The sequence below is a fragment of the Phyllobates terribilis genome, unplaced genomic scaffold, assembly GCF_046119375.1.
Source record: "Phyllobates terribilis strain yellow unplaced genomic scaffold, ASM4611937v1 Scaffold_13__5_contigs__length_258822181, whole genome shotgun sequence".
Lineage (NCBI taxonomy): Eukaryota > Metazoa > Chordata > Amphibia > Anura > Dendrobatidae > Phyllobates > Phyllobates terribilis.
In genome coordinates, this window is record NW_027362773.1 from 26596869 (window position 1) to 26610225 (window position 13357).

Genomic DNA, 13357 nt, shown 5'->3' on the forward strand with positions numbered 1-13357 from the left:
TGGCTTATTCTATTTTATTAGGATGTCTGTATGTTGTGCTCTGAAGGTGGTGGCTTATTGTTCATGGCACAGCATTGAAAGATGTGCTGGAATTCAGAAAACTGGCATAAAACACTGAATCGCTGCAAAATTTTACCTAACTTGGTGTTGCACAAAAATTTCACGACTTGGAGTTTTCACGCCGCTTTCATGCAGCTTCGACAAAATAGGCGATGCTGGGGAGGAGAAGAGGCATGGCTGTAGTCAACTTTTATATCAATGGACAGCGACGGCATTCATTACGCCAGAAGTGTTACTCCAGTCTCTGACTAGAGTAACATTTCTGGCGAGTTGAACACCACTGAATTTGCCACGTCTTATTCCTGCACAGTGAGTCTTAAACAATCAGATCCATAATGATTTATGTTATGAGACATTCTCCTTGAACATGTTGGAAAGTAAGTTAAGTTGCACCACCAGGGGGTGCATTCTCCTCTAGGTTACTGCGTACTCCTGCGATACAATGGTACGTCCACCTATCTGCGTACAATCCGGAGCCGTCTGTAACTGGACACGTTCTCAATGGATAGGGATCTTCAAACAAAATGTCATATTTGTTCCTCCTCCTAAGGCTGTGTTCACATGTCCAGTAATCATCCATTAGAACGGATCCAGCAGCGATCAATCCATTGACCATTAAAAGTTGTACAGACGTATCTTTTTTTGTCCAGCTAAAAAAACATGATTTTAACTGGTTCCGTTTTTTTAACATTGAAGTCTACGGAAAAGGGATCCGTTAAGGAACCATCCATTATTTTCCATTTGAAACTGATCCTGTAAGCAAAAAAAACTGATCCTTTTTAAATGAAAGCCATCCATTTTTCCATTTAAAGGATCTGTTGTCCATAGACTTCAATGTAAAATTTTTTAAAAAAAAAATGGATCCAGCTGAAATCAGTTTTTAGCAGGACAAAAAAGTTGTCAGCGTAACTTTTTTGTTAACTGATTGGATCTGTTCTGATGGATGATTACTGGACATGTGAACACAGCCTAACCTGTAACAAGGTTGATCATGGGCTGTAGACTCCAGTCACCCACCAAGGGATCTCATCAAGTGATGCTCACTCCACTCCCAAAAGCAGATTTAAAATAATTTTATTAAGTACAAAAAAAAATACACAAGGGGGTCCGGACACCCCGGATGAGATGTCGACCATGCCTTTTATTCAGTCCCAAGCTGTCATCCTTCCGCCATCATCCAGTGCCGGTGACTGATCCTTGCAGGTCGGGAAACTTCCCTTATTCTTGTCGGCCCTTGTAGTTTTCTAAGTGAGACAGGATCCAGCCAGAGGGAATTAGGAAGACTGCGAAGAGCACCCCGAGGCCGATGGCTTGTTCCTGTACAGACACAAGTGTCCATGTGGTTAGGTTATTACAGATAATGATGACTCTACGGCATCAGGTTCTCAAAACCTTTTCATTTTTATGCTGAACGTCTCCCGTACCCCCACCAGTATAACGTTATACAACAACCAGAGACCGGATGGATACAAGGGTCATATATCTGATCTTCAGCACAAAGAAAACTCCACAGAGACTAAAATAAAAAGCTATTCTCAGATTTTTAAACCCCAGGTTTTTTTTTTTTTTTTTTTTTTTAGATGGTACGTTTCCAAATATTGTCATGACCATGGTCAGGATATCAAAATACCTAATCTCTTATACTTTTCGCACTTTTGATATAAATTATATCAAAAAAGCAATTTAGGTAACAAAAATATATACAGATTGGTCTTATCCTTACACGGTGTTCAGAATTATTAGGCAAATGAGTATTTTGATCACTTTGATATTTTTTATACATGTTGTCCTACTCCAAGCTGCATAGGCTTGAGAGCCAACTACCAATTAAGTAAATCTGGTGATGTGCATCTCTGTAATGAGGAGGGGTGTTGACTAATGACATCAACACCCTATATAAGGTGTGCTTAATTATTAGGCACCTTCCTTTCCTTTGGCAAAATGGGTCAGAAGAAAGATTTGACGGGCTCTGAAAAGTCCAAAATTGTGAGATGTCTTGCAGAGGGATGCAGCAGTCTTCAAATTTCCACACTTTTGAAGTGTGGTCACCGAACAATCAAGCGTTTCATGGCAAATAGCCAACAGGGTCGCAAGAAGCTTGTTGGCCAAAAAAGGCGCAAAATAACTGCCCATGAATTGAGGAAAATCAAGCGTGAAGCTGCCAAGATGCCATTCGCCACCAGTTTTGCCATATTTCAGAGCTGCAATGCTACTGGAGTATCAAAAAGTACAAGGTGTGCGATACTCAGGGACATGGCCAAGGTAAGGAAGGCTGAAAAACGACCACCTTTGAACAAGAAACATAAGATAAAGTGTCAAGAATGGGCCAAGAAATATCTTAAGACTGATTTTTCAAAGGTTTTATGGACTGATGAAATGAGAGTGACTCTTGATGGGCCAGATGGATGGGCCAGAGGCTGGATCTATAAAGGGCAGAGAGCTCCACTCCGACGCCAGCAAGGTGGAGGTGGGGTACTGGTATGGGCTGGTATCATCAAAGATGAACTTGTGGGACCTTTTCGGGTTGAGGATGGAGTGAAGCTCAACTCCCAGACCTACTGCCAGTTTCTGGAAGACAACTTCTTCAAGCAGTGGTAAAGGAAGAAGTCGGTATCGTTCAAGAAAAACATGATTTTCATGCAGGACAATGCTCCATCACATGCATCCAACTACTCCACAGCGTGGCTGGCCAGTAAAGGTCTAAAAGAAGAAAAAATAATGACATGGCCCCCTTGTTCACCTGATCTGAACCCCATAGAGAACCTGTGGTCCATCATAAAATGTGAGATCTACAGGGAGGGAAAACAGTACACCTCTCGGAACAGTGTCTGGGAGGCTGTGGTGGCTGCTGCACGCAATGTTGATCGAAAACAGATCAAGCCACTGACAGAATCTATGGAGGGAAGGCTGTTGAGTGTCATCATAAAGAAAGGTGGCTATATTGATCACTAATTTTTTTGTTTTTGCATGTCAGAAATGTTTATTTCTAAATTTTGTGCACTGATATTGGTTTACCTGGTGAAAATAAACAAGTAAGATGGGATTATATTTGGTTTTTATTAAGTTGCCTAATAATTCGGGACAGTAATAGTTACCTACACAAACAGATATCCTCCTAAGATAGCCAAATCTAAAAAAAAATCACTCCAACTTCCAAAAATATTAAGCTTGGATATTTGAGTCTTTTGGGTTGATTGAGAACATAGTTGTTGATCAATAATAAAAATAATCCTCTAAAATACAACTTGCCTAATAATTCTGCACACAGTGTATTAATGAATAAAACCGTCACATAAGTGTTAGAATTCCACAAAGGACACCACTCAAGGCTTGTATAGGATTAATAATGCATGTACAAAGGGTTAAATTACCATGCAAACTACTCCTGATAACTTCGGTCATATATTAAGTGCATATACAGTACAGACCTAAAGTTTGGACACACCTCATTTAAAGAGTTTTCTGTATTTTCATGACTATGAAAATTGTACATTCACACTGAAGGCATCAAAACTATGAATTAACACATGTGGAATTATATACTTAACAAAAAAGTGGGAAACAACTGAAAATATGTCTTGTATTCTAGATTCTTCAAAGTAGCCACCTTTTGCTTTGATGACTGATTTGCACACTCTTCGCATTCTCTTGATGAGCTTCAAGAGGTAGTCACCGGAAATGGTTTTCACTTCACAGGTGTGCCCTGTCAGGTTTAATAAGTGGGATTTCTTGCCTTATAAATGGGGTTGGGACCATCAGTTCAGTTGTTTCACACTTTTTTGTTAAGTATATAATTCCACATTTGTTAATTCATAGTTTTGATGCCTTCAGTGTGAATGTACAATTTTCATAGTCATGAAAATACAGAAAAATCTTTAAATGAGAAGGTGTGTCCAAACTTTTGGTCTGTACTGTATGAGCAATTCAAAGAGTTGCTATGAAAACTAGTAGGGTAAAATTTACAAATAATCAGCCTAACCCTCTAAAATAAGTAGTGAGCCCCCTCTATCAGATACTAAACTATACACAAGACATCTAGCACTAAAGATAGTATTACCCTGACTGTCACAATAGTGAGAAATACAAAATAGCAGTCAGAATATCTCTACAGATCGTGGTGGTGAAACATCCCAACACATTTCACTTCACTTGTTCACAGGGGAATAAATGAACTTTTTCTATAGACTGGAATGGAGATTAGTAACACTATTTCTAGTAAGATCCCTAGGGATTAATACCTAAAATTTTTGGCTAGGATGGTGAATTGTTTAACACTTTGGTGGTTTTGGGTGGTTACAGGTTAAAAGAAAAACCTAAAGAGATGAACTGGAATATAAATTGGTGTACGTGAAGCATGAAAGCGCATGTTAACACTGGCCACTAATCACACAAAACCCAAGATAAAAACATGATAAGCAAATAAATACCCTGCAGTAAATAAACAGCAGTAGTGCATGAAAATAATATAGGATGCTTAGGTAACTTAATTTTGATTAAAAAAAAAAGTAAAAACCATCCCACCACTTCACGGTGACCCTATTCGGAACGGTCCTAACCTCTAATATTAAAAACGTACCTTTTTTTAAGTGACGTGCATGTGGATAAGGACTGAGCCCAGATAATAGACACGCAGCTATGGGGAACTACGTGAATGTAATATCCATCTCAAGAAAAAGGCAGGCCACACCTTTTATATGCACAAGGTGCAAACAGACTAAAACAAAAACCTAAAGATATGAACTGGAATATAAGTTGGTGTGCATGCAGCCTGTAAATGGCCAGTGTGAGCATGCACACCAACTTATATCCTAGTTCATTTCTATAGGGTTTTTTCCAGTCTGTTTGCATTCAGTGCACATAAAGGTGTGGCCTGCCTTTTTCTTGAGATTGACATCACATTCATGTAGTTCCCCATGGCTGGGTGTCCACTAGCTGGGTTTCAGTCCTTCTCAGCCCTTATTCACATGCACGTCACTTAAAAAATGGTAAGGTTTTAATATTAGAGGTTAGGAAAGTCCAGAGTAAGGTCACCGTGACGCGGTGGGATGGCTTTTACATTTTTGTTGATCAAAATTATGTTAACTAAGCACCCTCTATTATTTTCATGCACTATTGCTGTTTATTTACTGCAGGGTATTTTCTTATTATGTTTTTATCTTGCCTTATGTCTGGTTACTAGTGATGAGCGAGCATGAACTGTTAAATCTTTCAGCGAGCACCCGAGCGTGCTCGCCGAGTATTTGCGGCGTGCTCGGCATCGATGTCAGTGTTGCCGTGGCGGCGGCATGTGTCACGAGTGTTAGACAGCTCTGACACATGCAGAGATTGCCTGTCGAAAAGGCACTATATTGTCAGCTGCCAGATGGGGAAGGAAACTAATAGTAGACATAGTGAAGGAGCTGCACACCTAAGGGCTCTTGGAAATGCTTCAAATAAGATTTATTGTCAGTATTTTATATAACCCTTCTTCAGACCTATTGACTACGTTCAATGCATATAGGTCAAAAGGGTCCAGGCTGCAGGGTAGGATACCCCCAAACAGGGACAACCAGGATCCAGCTGTATCAAGGCCTAAAGTTTGTGTTGTGGGGAAGGAGACTAATTCTCTACAAAAGCCACTCTCCTGAAGCATAAATTATACTTACATGCACACAATGAATGTTCTAGTCTACACTGGACTGTGTGTTATCTGTGTACAGGATACACATAATGACTTTTACCTTCCTGTTCCATTAAAATGTTAGCAAGCGCTTTCTATAAGTTATGGAGGTTCTGCTGTTGCACCTTCTGCTACTTTAATTACTTCACTACTAATTCTAACCCTAAGGCCTCATTCACACATCAGTATTTTTGCAGCAGTGTTTCTATGCCAAAGCCAGGAGTGTCTCAAAAAAACAGAGATGATGTCAGTCTTTGGCTATGTGCCCACGATGCAGAAATGCTCCGGATTTTTCCTGAGCTTTTCTGCATCTCCCTGGCAGAAAAAACGCATGCGGATTTCAATAATAGTTTTTCTCTGTAATTTCCAGTCCTGGCTTTGGCATACAAACACCGCTGTGTGAATGAGACCTAACTCATGTTGTTTTCAATGTTGGAAACTTTGGAGCATTACTTTTTTTTTTTTGCTTTGTCTGATATCTATCTCCCGTCTCCTAAGATGCTTAGTTTTGACCCTTATACTTTACACTGCAGCGCTGAATGGCTTTACAATTGGATAAAAAAATGTAAATAGGGGACCACAAATGGCAGAAAATCCATATTTTAGGTAAGAAGCCAGACTGAGGCCTAAAAATTACACTTTTGTCCTCCATTAAGTGAATAGACTCCTATTGTAACGTTCCGGCAGGAGAAGCTCTCGATGTAGACTGTAGCCCAGTGCGCAGACAGTGTGCACATCGCCTTACCTCCATTTTCTTCATGTAGGGAGAAGGCTGTTGTAAAGTGCTGCTTGCATCAGTTACTCTGGTCTCTTCATTGGATGTGGCTGAGATAGATTCTGCTTTTACGCGGTATAGACTCCACATTTTATAAAGGGAGTGCGTCACCTCCAAAATGCATTTTAAATGGACTATACAGTGTTGTAGGGGACTTAGCCCCTATAAAACCTTACTAGCTCTGTACCTGCTACTATAGTGCCTGAGAAAATAATTTTTAATTTGTATGCAAATAAGGAGGCTATGGTGCACCCTTGGTGTGGCCAAGAGTTTGGTGCACCTCATTTATTGAGGGCCTCCCCTGGCTTCTGACTGACAGTGCTTGCTTCCCAGAGTGAGCGCTGTCTGAATTCTGCCGGCGTGTGCGCGCATGTCAAGTTCCTATCCCCGGCCATGCGCACACAGTGGCCGGCCGCCCTCTCTTCCATGTCTTCTTTCTGCTGATGCCGCTTGCTACTGCAGTACCAGGCAGAGGCCATTCAAAGTGTTTACATGCGGCCAGAGAAAAAAAAAAAACCAAACAGCTGATGGGTGGAGACGTTGGGTGTCGGACCTCCTCCGATCTACTATTGACTTATCCTGCAGATAAGTCATCAATATTGTATGCCTGGACAACCCCTTTAATGCATTTAGATCAGAAAAATATCATTGTATCCACCTCTCATTTGAAAGGAGGACTGATTCTGTACAGGTTTCCAGTGTTTGGATGTACTGGGAGCATGTACATATGTTAAAAACACAAATATATCAGACACTTACATAACTTCACTACACTTTATTTTCATGCTCAATTGGGAAAATCCCTTTAAGTGATTTAACGTACGTGACGTCCCTTGTTGTAAGTGAGCCACGCTCTCACATCTCGTGGACAGGTTGTGACAAGAACCATGCCAACCCAAAGATCGGTGCAGTTTTACAGTTGTATTGTTAGTGAACTACTGTTTAGCTGCATCATTGCATTACCATTAAAGGGAATCTGTCAGCAGAATCTAACCCCCCCCCCATCAAATTATATATATGCACATGTAGCATTTTCAAATACAAGTCCAACAGTATCTTGACATGACCAGACCATTCCTCCATTTCTGAGAAATCAGCATTTGAATTGATATGTAAATGAGACTGAAGAGCTATGGTAGATCTGAAGCCTCTTTCACTCCAGCTCTACTGCCTGCCCAGCATCGCCTCCTCCTGCTTGACTGACAGCTCCTATTTCATGTAACTTCAGCCAAAGGAGCTTCCAGTCAAGCAGGTGGAGACTTCACTGAGCTGGAGTGACAGAGGCTTCAGATCTACCATAGCTGTTCAGATTCATTCGCATATAAATCAAATTGCTGATTTCTCAGTAACGGAGGAATGGACTGGCCATATAAAGGTATTTCTGGATTTGTCTTTTCAAAGAGCTAATATTTTAAAAATGTTGGTGCAGTTTTGGCCGCTTTACACTTTATTTCCCTTGAGATTTTATCTTGGATTGGCACCTAGGTTCATGTTAACCATGATTCTCATCTGTGCACGTGTGCAATGTTGTGCATGAATGAACAGCTCTGCCCAATATTGCAAATAAATGAAGAACACTAATTTCTATGGTGCCGGTAAACCGTTGTAAAAGGTGGTAGCCATTGACAAGCACAAGACTTGGACCTTTTAGTCTTATCCTTGAAGGACATTGCAAGGATAAAGCAGCAGCCGCAGCTGCTGCTTATGAATACAAGTCCTCTCATCCAGAATTAATGGATGTCTCAAAATAATTCCAATTGCAAACGTGAAAGGTCAGTAGAGAAAGGGCTGTTTGTAGCATTACAGCAATATTTTTTTTCTAATCTCATCCATTAATAATCCCCTGGTCTGGAGCTTATAGACATCACTAGGAGTGACCTGATACTTTCTAGGAAAGGCTGTAAGTCATCTAATGAGGTGACAACTCCACAGATTGGTGTTTTGTAATTAAGAACTGAAGCAATGTCAGTCCTGCACCGTGCTGTTCCTGCAGATATTAGATGTACAAAACTGAACTACATGAACAAAAGTATCAGGACATACGTCTTCTTAACCCCTTCACCACCTTGTGATTTTCCATTTTTGCGTTTTCATTTTTTGCTCCTCTTCTTCCCAGAGCCATAACTTTTTTATTTCTCCATCAATACGGCCACGTGAGGGCTTATTTTTTGGGGAACAAGTTGTACTTTTGAACGACATCATTGATTTTACCATATCGTGTACTGGAAAATGAGAAAAAAAATTCCAAGTGCTGTGAAAGTGCAATTCCACAATTGTTTTTTTTGTTTTTTTTTAATTACGACGTTCACTATATGTTAAAACTGACCTGCCATTATGATTCTCCAGGTCATTAAGAGTTTGTAGATACCAAACATGTATAGGTTCTTTTTTATTTAAGTAGTAAAAATAATTCCAAAGTTTGTAAGAAAAAAAAAATGGCACCCTTTTCTGAGACCCGTAGTGTCTCCATTTTTCAGGATCTGGGGCCGGGTGAGGGCTTTTTTTTTGTGCGCCAATCTGACGTTTTTATTGATACCATTTTGGGGTAGATACAATGTTTTGATCATCTGTTATTGCATTTTATTGCAATGTTGCAGCAACCAAAAAAATTAATTCTGTCAGTTTGATTTTTTTTCTCGTTACGCTGTTTACCGATCAGATTCATTTATTTGATATTTTGATAGATCGGACATTTCTGAACACAGCGATACCAAATGTGTATTTTTTATTTTTTAATTGTTTTATTTTAAATGGGGCAGAAGGGGGTGATTTAAACTTTTGTTGTTTTTTTAAACTTTTTTTTAAAAATTCAATAGTCTCATTGTGACGCTGAGTCATTACGCCAATTACCAATTGGATTAATTTAGTTTATATTTTGATAGATTGGACATTTATGAACACAGCGATACCAAATATGTGTATTTTTATTTTTTTTTATTGTTTTATTTTGTTTTTACTTCATTAGTCCTTTTAGGAGACTTGAAGCTGCCATCATCCGATTGCTTGGGCTACACGTAGCATGGCTTCAGCCCTACCTACTATTTGCAGCAGAAATCACCATCTCCTATGAGGAGATCCATAGGAGATTGTCAATGACAGACACGGGGGTCTTCTGCAAACCCCCGGCTGTCATGTCAACTTATCGGTGCCCCGCGATCATGTGTCAGGGGCCAATACGACATACTGTACCTATACGTCATAGGTCGTGAAGTGGTTAATCAATGAATTCAGGTTTTTTATTGAGTCTCATAGCCCCCAGTGTACACAATCCTGCCCCTCGCCTTGCAGTCGGCCTGTACTTTGAGCCATTCTTTCACAAGTAGAAGGAAGTATTCTTAAGCTGGGGCTACACCGAGACTTTGGTATTGCAACCTGCAGGGTACCATGACTGCAAAAAGTCAGAATTAGTTGGATATTTTGCGACTAGCTTGTCGCAGCCATAATACGTTGCAGGTCACAATGTGACACTAGTTATCTAAATTATGCTGGAATGTAGCAGCCACCATTATAGCCAAGGGAACAAGTCAGTTCATTCAATTTCTTTCCTCCTAAATATTCTAAAATCACCTCTCATTGGTTTTATTTAAACATGCAGGCGATTAGGAACAGCAGCAACTCGGCCTCGTAGTGGAGAGCACAGAAAGTTAGAGCGGGGTCACCGAGTGCTGAGGAGCAGAGGGCAGAAAAGTCACCAAAGTTCTGCTGACTCCATAACTGCAGAGTCCAGACCTCCTCTGGTATTACCATCAGCACAAAAACTTTGCCAGGTGCTTCACGACATGGGCTTCCATGCAGAGAAGATGCTTTACATCAGGGTTCCCCAACTCCAGTCCTCAAGGCCCACCAACAGGTCATGTTTTCAGGATTTCCTTAGTATTACACAGGTGATAATTGCATCACCTGCACAGGCAATAATTCCATCACCTGTGCAATACTAAGGAAATCCTGAAAACATGACCTGTTGGTGGGCCTTGAGGACTGGAGTTGGGGAACCCTGCTTTACATTACCAAGCACAATGCCAAGTGTTGAGTAGTGTAAAGCTGAACAGAATGTGAAAGCACCCTTAGGATGAACTAGACTGGATTGTGAGCCTGGCCTCTCCTCCAACATGAAAGTCTGGCCTCACAAATGCTCTTCTGGAGGAATGGGCAAAAATTCCTACAGATGCCTCCAAAATCTTGTAGAACGTTTTTCCAGTAGAGAGGAAGCTGTTTTATGTACAAAGGGACCAACCCCATATTAACGGCTATGGATGAAGGATGGGAGGTCAGAAAATCTCCTGTAGGTGTAATATGGAGGAGGCCCAAGAATTTTCTCCTTAAATTGGATGTAGACTGTAAGCCCTTCAAGATCCAATGGTGTATATACTATTGTTACTAGTGCAATGGATAGAAATGACATGCTAAACAATTTCCTAGAAATTGCAATGTCAGAAGCTGGCGTCTATAGGGATTTCTCACCGCTGTGTCCTGTGGCAGCTGAAGGCCTCGGCTTGGTGACCCGGGACACTTCCCAAGGTCGTTTGCCTCCTGCTGTACACCCTCCCCCCATTTCACTGAACATTAACCACTCGGAGGAGGTTTATGCGCTGTATGCTATGAGAGTATATTACCGGGAGGGGTGTGCATCTGTCACTTCTTATTATTTAGCAGAAAAGCTTAAGGATCAAGTAATAATAAGTATTAATGTAAGAATGCCTTAGGGTCTACATGCAAAGAGATTATCAGCTAATAAATACCAACGAAGGACAACTAAATTAATTTTGCAACCCTTTACGGCTGCAACATGTGTGATTATGTCACAAGTTTACCTGCAATTTTAGGAAAGACCAGATATAAGAAGATCGGAAGATGAGTTGTCCAACACAACATGACAAACTATCATTGAATAAACCTTTTATGGGTGATCGGAAACTCAGAATAATTATGAAAAATACATAAGTTAGGTTAGGTAATTACACATCCCTCCAGGAAACAGATGTACAAGCTGAACGGAGATCTACAATGGGCACGTATGTGAAGTGGTGGTTGCAGCAGTTGACCTCACAATGACTCCATCTAAACCGTCTTGGACTTTTATCTTACCCTTGCAATGAGATGGAATTTCTCAAACAGAAATGTACGTTAGTTATGCTCCAACTTCTCATAATACTAAGATTACATGCCCTTCAAGAATCCTTAATGTTGCCCTACATTGGAAAAAGCCAAGTCCAAGTGTCTGGACGATGACCCAATGGAAACTAGTGTTGGCTCGTACTGGCGAAATAGAAGACAATGAAGATCTCACAATTGGTCAGACAGAAATTCTTCAGAAAAGAAATTCTATAATGACCAATAAAATGGAAAATTTAGACTATTATCCAGAATATGAAGTGATCTTTGAAAATAAAAACCAATGTCCTCTCCGAGTCTCTACAATGGCCAGTGCCGGTCTCACTTACCGCTGCTGAGAGTTCTTGACTTTTGGGTTGTTGCGATGCCCAAGCTTTGTTCATAACTCGGGGAGATCTTGACTGGCGCAGAAGGCCAAGGGCTCGGGTAAACAGTGGCATGGCTGCTTTCTGTAGGCAAGGCTGTACGCTCGATGTCACAGACAGGTGTAAAGTCCACTCTACAACTCTCAGTGCTTCCAGAAGGGAGGGGTTTACTTGTCTCTGTGTCTAATTGGTGAGTTGTATTCTGGCAACGCAGTGGTTAAAGTAAGACGTTGTGTGGAGCACGTACATTGATCTCGATATTTATAGACTAGGGAGGCGTTGAAGTAAAGGGGAGGTTACTGATCAGCCCCCATACAACCACATTGGCACATACTGCAAGTTTCATGTCATGTGCCTCGCTGATCAATATGAAGCTTCTTCTTGGGTTTTCCTCATGTTTTACTCCTTTTACGTCTTCCTTAGACCCAAACGCCTTTTTTGCTTTTGAGAAACAGAACGGATTACCATGACAGCTGCACCCGTCACTCCAGCTGTCACTCAGCTTCTCCTGCTGCTCCCCATACAAAGCCTTCTGCTACCATCTCTGTGCATTTCTGTAATGTCACCGTGCACTTGCTCTTTCTCTCATTTTCACCAGCAGATTCTCTCCCTTGGGCTCCATTGCTGCTGTCCTTCCTCCTTCGTACTTCATTGTGCCTGGACTTGCTCAGTCCCTCGCCCCCTCCCTGCATCGCACCAGTCACAGGGGTCTGCGTATTACCAGCTTTGTCAGGAGCTTCCTCCAGTAATGGAATCCGGCAACGTACAGTGTATGCAGTGCAGCCGCGTCTGAAGAATGTTTCTTCATACATCACATTGTAGTTATTATCATTGTTTAAACAGGCCCCGAAGCAACTTGTATGCAGAGCTCGATGCGGGGCAGATTCTAGCTTTCTTGCTGCCTGAGGCGAAAATTGAACCGTCCCCCTCCCCACTGTGCAATGTAAACGTGCAGCGAAGAAACACAATTCTGCCAGTGCGATCACGGCATACATACATTTTTTGGGGGGGTCTTTGATGCCATTTTTTGCGACCCGTAACATTTTTGTTTTTCGTTCCATGGAGCTTGTTCTTTGCATGGTGAGCTGACATTTTTATTGATCCCAATTTGGGCTACATACAAAGTTTTGATCACTTTTTGTTTATTTTTTTAAAGAGGTGAGGCTACAAAAAAAAAAACTTAATCATGGCGCTGCAATTACTGTTCTCTTTGCTGTACGATAATACTTGTATATTTTGATAGTTTTAATAGACCGAACTTTTTTTGCAATACCAGATATGTTTATTATTTTCGTTTCTTTATTTTTAAAGGGGAAGAAGTTGGGTGATCCGAATTTTTATATATATTTTTTTATACTTTTGGTCTAAGGGGTAGCATTTCTCCTT

General features: G+C 40.9%; 1 long non-coding RNA gene across 1 annotated transcript; it reads right to left on the bottom strand.

The window, feature by feature from the left end:
• Positions 1-1118: 1118 nt before the first annotated feature.
• LOC141173666 (uncharacterized) lies at positions 1119-12912 on the bottom strand. Its single transcript, XR_012252651.1, has 2 exons — positions 11936-12912; positions 1119-1377 (listed from the first exon to the last, which is right to left on the bottom strand). It is a non-coding gene; the product is annotated as an uncharacterized lncRNA (long non-coding RNA).
• Positions 12913-13357: the final 445 nt, after the last annotated feature.